Source organism: Zootoca vivipara, chromosome 1, assembly GCF_965207765.1.
Source record: "Zootoca vivipara chromosome 1, rZooViv2.hap1.1, whole genome shotgun sequence".
In the NCBI taxonomy this organism is placed as follows: domain Eukaryota; kingdom Metazoa; phylum Chordata; class Lepidosauria; order Squamata; family Lacertidae; genus Zootoca; species Zootoca vivipara.
In genome coordinates, this window is record NC_142582.1 from 48,672,321 (window position 1) to 48,678,507 (window position 6,187).

Sequence of the window (6,187 nt, forward strand, 5' to 3'; positions counted from 1 at the left end):
TCTCCATCATGAGCACAATATTGTGGGTTTGAGATTCTCAGTTTCCAAGTATGTATATAAGAACAAGAGTCCAGGTGGTGCAGCATTCAAGCCTTGTTCTTCTACCTAAACTGTGGATGCAACATCCGCTTTTAGCTTCTAAAAGACACTGAGGTCCAGCACCAAGGGCCTTCTGGTGGTTCCATCATTGCAAGAAGCCAATTTGCAGGGAACCAGGCAGAGGGCCTTCTCGGTAGCAGCACCCGCCCTGTGCAACGCCCTCCCGTCAGATGTCAAAAAGGAAAAACAGCTACCAGACTTTTAGGAGACATCTGAAGGCAGCCCTGTTTAGGGAAGCTTTTAATGTTTAATAGATTATTGTATTTTAATGTTTGTTGGAAGTCGCCCAGAGTGGCTGGGGAGGCTCAGCCGGATGGGCGGGGTATAAATAATAAAATGTTGTTGTTGTTGTTTTTATTAATTTATTGATTTATTAATTTATTAATTTATTATTATATCTTCCTTTCCCAGCAAGCAAATCCTAGCAATTGATAAATCATGCACAATGAAACCTATGTTTATGTATGCTGGGGGGGGGGAATCACATGGTTATTTCAGGGCATGCCTGATGCAACTCTGAACCATTACAAACCACTTCCACAGCATACCTCACAAAGGTAAAATTGCAATCAGAATGAAAACCCCTCACTTTCCCTCTCCCAATATTTGGGCTAGGAAGCAAGGTCATGTAAAGCTGTTAAAAGAAGAACCACCTCGTAGCATCTATGTTTGGTTTCCATGAAAAAACTGTTTGGTGCTGGAATTCCAAACATCCTATTTGATATATACCTTGCTTGGGAGCTCAAGAGTGTCTTGCTTTTCCTCTTACCATTCCTCAGCCAATCCCCTCTTCTTCACAGGCCCTCTGAGGAAGGCATTTGTGATGAAGAAATTGAAAAATAAGGAAGCCTGCGCTGAAATGCCTTCTAAGCAATCAAAGCACAGAGTGTAGGGAGGAAGCAGAGAGAGCACCGTAGAAAGCAATGACAAATGTCTGCGAACATTGCATGCTGGAACAGAGTATGGAAAAACATGCCCAGCCTAGCAGGTTGTGAGCCCCCAAGCTTAGGGAAGGTCAGGACTGCTTAATTAAAGGAGAGAAGGAGCTCTCTCTCTTCAGTGAGAAAGCAAAAAGCACTTAGAGGCAATTGAGGATGCATGGCAACCCCTGACACAAGTCTTAATGTTAGCTCTGTTTGTAGACCTGATTAAGACATCACCCATGGCTACTGTGTAGGTGTCGAAAGTCCATATTATGCATAACAGGGCATGCCAGGGAGATGGGGTGTGGATTAAACTTATTCTAAAGGGGTATAACTTATGAAGTCTAGGGAGAAGGAGGTGAAGTAGGCTCATCTGAAAAGCACCCAAGGACTTTTATGTGGATCTCAAGCAGGGTAGATCTCACTCTAATGGGTTTTTCTGAGTTTCCACAGAAATTCTGTAGAAACTTCTCAACTGCTGTGCCCAGGGAGGCACCCTCCCCCCCCCAAAAAAAAATCTCTTTTCAAAATTCACCAACAACTCTGCTCTCAGGGATTTAGTGCAACACAGATGATGAATGTAATTTTTCAGATTAAGGCAAAGATTTAAATCAGGGGATGTGGGACATTTATTTCTTTTGCTAGAGGGCTGCATTCCTCAGGGGTAAGCTATAGGAGGCCATGTGTCAGTAGGGGGCAGGGCTCCCCTTGTTATTTATTTCAGACATTTATATACAGCTTAAATATTTGCGTTTCTAAGTGGGGTGCATGAAAACAATCCACAGAAAATGGAACTACAACACAATAAAACTTTGTTATAATATCAAATACTACCTTACAGTTCTCTCTTTCTAACACGCTCTTCCCTGCCCCAATTTCCCCCCTCCTTGCTACTTGCATGAAGTTAGGCCAGGCATCCCCAAACTGTGGCCCTCCAGATGATTTGGCCTATAACTCCCATGATCCCTAGCTAACAGGACCAGTGGTCAGGGATGATGGGAATTGTTTGGGGATACCTGATTCAGGCCAAGTGCTCTTTGCAACCCTCTGGGTGCAGATTCCCACCACTCATTGAAATTATGACAGAGGATCTTGGAGTGTCCCTGAATGCAAAGTTCAGAGATCTCCTTTGATCCTTCATTGGCTGGAATTGGTACTATTCTCCAAGTGTGAATTCTTGAGATTTTTTTTTTTTTAAGGCAGGATTCAGCTAATGAGCCCCTTCCACAGTTGTCCTGCACAAGGGCTTCCGCTTGTGCAACTGGACATTTTCCCCTTGCCTCCCCCACCACACCCCCTCATGCCCCCTAAATTGGTTCTGGGTGTGTCAGAGAACAACCCCTGGAAAAGCACATGGAGGCAGGAGGGGGGATTATTCTGTCTGACAAGCCAAAATGCTTGCTCTGACAGAACAATAATCTTAGAGCCCTTGACCAAGGCATTTGCAAGGGCTACCTATACAAACCATTTTTCCATAGTGTTTGTTCCCTTTGGGTTTGTTTCTATACCCTTGTGGGTAGATGCAACTTCACTAAAAAACAAAAGCAAACTGTTGTTCCCCAGGGCTTAGAACAAGGGTGCACATTGGCAGCACAATAGATTTAGTGTGCATTTGGGAAGGCTCGGTCATGTTGCCCATAACTCTGGGGTGCTCAAAGTTTGTGGCAGAGAAATATTACTAGAGCAAATTGCCCACAGAAAGTGCTTACTCAACAGGTTTTAAGCAAAATTGAAACGCAGTCCCGAGAGAGGTACTGTGGCCAGGTACAATTGCATGGGCTTTGGACAACCCACAAATCAAAAGACCTAATTCACAACGGCTCTTGACAAAGAGAATGACAGGGGAGTGTTGGGGAAATTCCCTGCAACAGGTGAGGAACTCAGATCCTCAGAAATGAATCAGCACTGCCACCATTCAAAGCTGGAAAAGAGCATGCACTGCAGTCTTGTGCTAACCTGCCCAAAGTAGATGTACGAGCTAGCAGTCAGGGGAGGCATAAGAAGATCAAGCTTAAGAACTACAAAGACATTTGTACATGCTTTGAGCTTTTTCTCAGGGCAACTTTCTAATTGGACTGCAAGAAGAAATACATTCCTTCCCCGTGCTGGTATCCTCAGGTCCAAACCAGATAAAACATCAAATGTGTGTCTGCATTTTACTTGCCTGCTTTTTTCTTTAAAAACAACAGCCACCAAGGTCCCAATCAGGATTGGTACAGCAACACTGGTATTTTTTTAAACACACACACACACACACACACACACACACACACACACACACAACTATTTCAGTTTATTACTCCCACATAGTTTGTTTCTGCCTCGCCCACTTCTTCAGTATTTTTTTAAGCAACAAAAGAAAAGAAAACCCCGAAAGATCAGGGTGAGAGATTCAAAAAAGGTTCAGCAACTACCGTATACAAAGCAACACTTGTGGGGAGGAAGGGAATCACAAAGGTAATTTGGCTACAAGTTTGGCATTGGATGACTTCGCAAGAGAACACACATAGGCTCTTATTCTGCTTTTCGATAGGTACGGGGGCAGATCACATTGCCCATTGTCAGAGCCAAAATCAACTTTCTGTTCCTCAGTTCTTGGACTAGCGAGGTCTCCTTCCCATCCCATTTCTGCACATGAATGAGTTTCCCTCCATATAGTGTCACAAGGGACTTGATATGTCTGCCATCTGCAATTGTCTCATCAAATTATTCTCCTATTGTGAATTTGATCTCCGTGCTCTTGAAAATGCTCTGCATCCTGAGGGTGACCTTGTTGACGTCAACCTCAATAATGGTGGTGGGTTTGGTCAGGTTTACCATCTGCCTTGTGGCAAAGCCCATGCCGATAGTTTTCATGTAATCGTTGAAATTTCAGGTTCTGGATGCCTGCAAAAGCCTCAGCCTTGGCGAGCCTTGCCAGGAATGTTTATACAGCGAGGAGAGAGGCTTTTGCGAAATGTGCATCTTTACCCACCTCTCCTACCTCCAAACACACCCTAAATCCATTTTGGGGTTTCCCCCAACCCTCCAGAGCAGATTTGGGGGAGGTGTGCAGAGGGGGGGAAGAAAGGGGGAAAGTCCCCTTGTGCAAGCATAAATCCTCTCACACTGATGGGATGTTTACTTATACTGCACTGGATGCAAACCCACACATTTTATGTGAGATACAAGAACTCCAGGGAAGCCCTTCCCAACCTTCTATCTGTTGAACTTAACCAAAGAAACGCAACCGGCAGATTTCCCACCATTTCATATCCAAATGGAGGTTTAATTATTGAAAGCAAACATTTATATATAATTCGCAGGGACTTTTTTGCTCTTTAGAAAAGATTTCAGGAAGCAATTTCTGCGTCAATGTGGGGCGCATTGTTGTTTTTTAAGGACATGCAAGTGTTTTGAGAGGGGGAAGGGTACATTTCCATTTTGAAAGTAATTATATCGATAGTTTTGAAAATCCATTCCAAAACAATAAAGCTAACCCATCCTTGGCAGGAACGAGATGGAACCACCACATCTGCAAAAATTACGACTTTCTTTTTCAGCCTTTACTGCAAGCCACCACAGCATGAAATGTGTGTGTTTTTCCCCCCTGTCTTAAAACTGTGTTTCTTTGTAGCATGGTTTCAATTCAAACTGTGATTTTATAGTTCCTATCTCAGCAGCGTTGCTGTAAAACTATCATCATGTGAGTGCAAACTGGTTGATGAAATTTTACCACAGACAAAAATATCCTAGATACAACAGTATCCATTGCAAGTTAACGGGTTAAAAATAGAATTTATGGGAATAACTGTGTAGTGGCCATGAATGGTCACATTGCAAGATGGGCTTCAAGGTCAGTGAAATGATGTTTGATGTGCCGGCTATGTTCCATTACCTGCTGTAAAGTTTGGAATATATATATATATATATATATATATATATATATATATACACACACACACACACACACACACACACACACACACACACACACACACATATATATATATATATATATATATATATATATATATATCCAGGGCTTGGGTGTCCCAGTGTGGTTCTAATCTGCAACCAATCTAATCTTCTTTTGCGTCTTTTCTATCAAATCATCACAAACACATCTAACTCGATTTTGTGCTTTGCAAATCATTGGCATATGTGGCATTGCAAGCTAAACCTTAGTGTATGTTAACTGTGGGTTCTTTCAAGCCCAGCAAAAAATGCTCTCCTTGCCCTGTAGCTCAGTTGGGTTGTAATTCAGTATGGGAGGGCTCCATAAACACTGGCGAGAACAGGCTGTATTTGCCCTCGGTTTAAATGGGCTGAGCTGAAATGAGGAACGGTTTTCATAAACAATATTGTCCATGTCAAATGGTGTGCCCCTTTGATGAATTGGGGGGGGGTGGCCATGGAAAAGGGATCAAAGTTTGTTTACTCAGAAAGTGTAAGAATAGACTCTGTTTTCCTCTGTGATGTCATCACATTCTTTGTTGGCTAGGATCACTTCAGATCAGTTTGTTCTCGGGGATATCGGCAACTAAACAAGTCTGAATGATTGCCTGGGGTCATGTAAGAGAAAGAAACTGTAATTGACAGGGCAGAGGGGAGTAGCACTACATCAACAATAGCAGAGAATGCAATCCTTGCCAACCTGTTGCAAAAGTGAAATTCCATTGCACAAGTGAAATCCCTTATATTTATCATAGGAGTTTGAGATTTGAGTGTGCAAGTCAATAAAAATTTGGATGATTTCAACATTCTGTACACAAGCTGCTGCCAAGTGTCACATTTATTTCATGATGTTGGAAAGAACCACAAGGTAGACACAATGTTTGTACAGCATTTCCGACAGCATTCCACCTTACCACTTGATACACATCTTAGAATAGCCCCACAAATATTATTTCCTTTCATCCTGTCACCCGACCCGTACATCGTGTTGCAGTCAACTTCCTAAGGAAACCCATTTTGAATTTTGCTGGTCCAGACTTAAGAAACTGGTTTCATCTGGAACTTTAAAATCCACCAGATTGTGCAAATATATTACTGCATTTTTGTGAAATAGGGATACACGGCAAGACACTATGTACTCATTTCAGCTGAGCTAATGTGAATCCCAGGACATGGAATGGAGTGTCTTGCAGAAATCCTTTGGATTAAAATTCACAGAGTGCACCTAT

At 42.6% G+C, this 6,187-nt stretch overlaps 1 pseudogene; it reads right to left on the reverse strand.

Annotated features, from left to right (window-relative positions):
• Positions 1-3,536: 3,536 nt before the first annotated feature.
• LOC148687548 (fatty acid-binding protein, heart pseudogene) lies at positions 3,537-5,886 on the reverse strand (annotated as a pseudogene).
• Between the last annotated feature and the right edge of the window lie 301 nt (positions 5,887-6,187).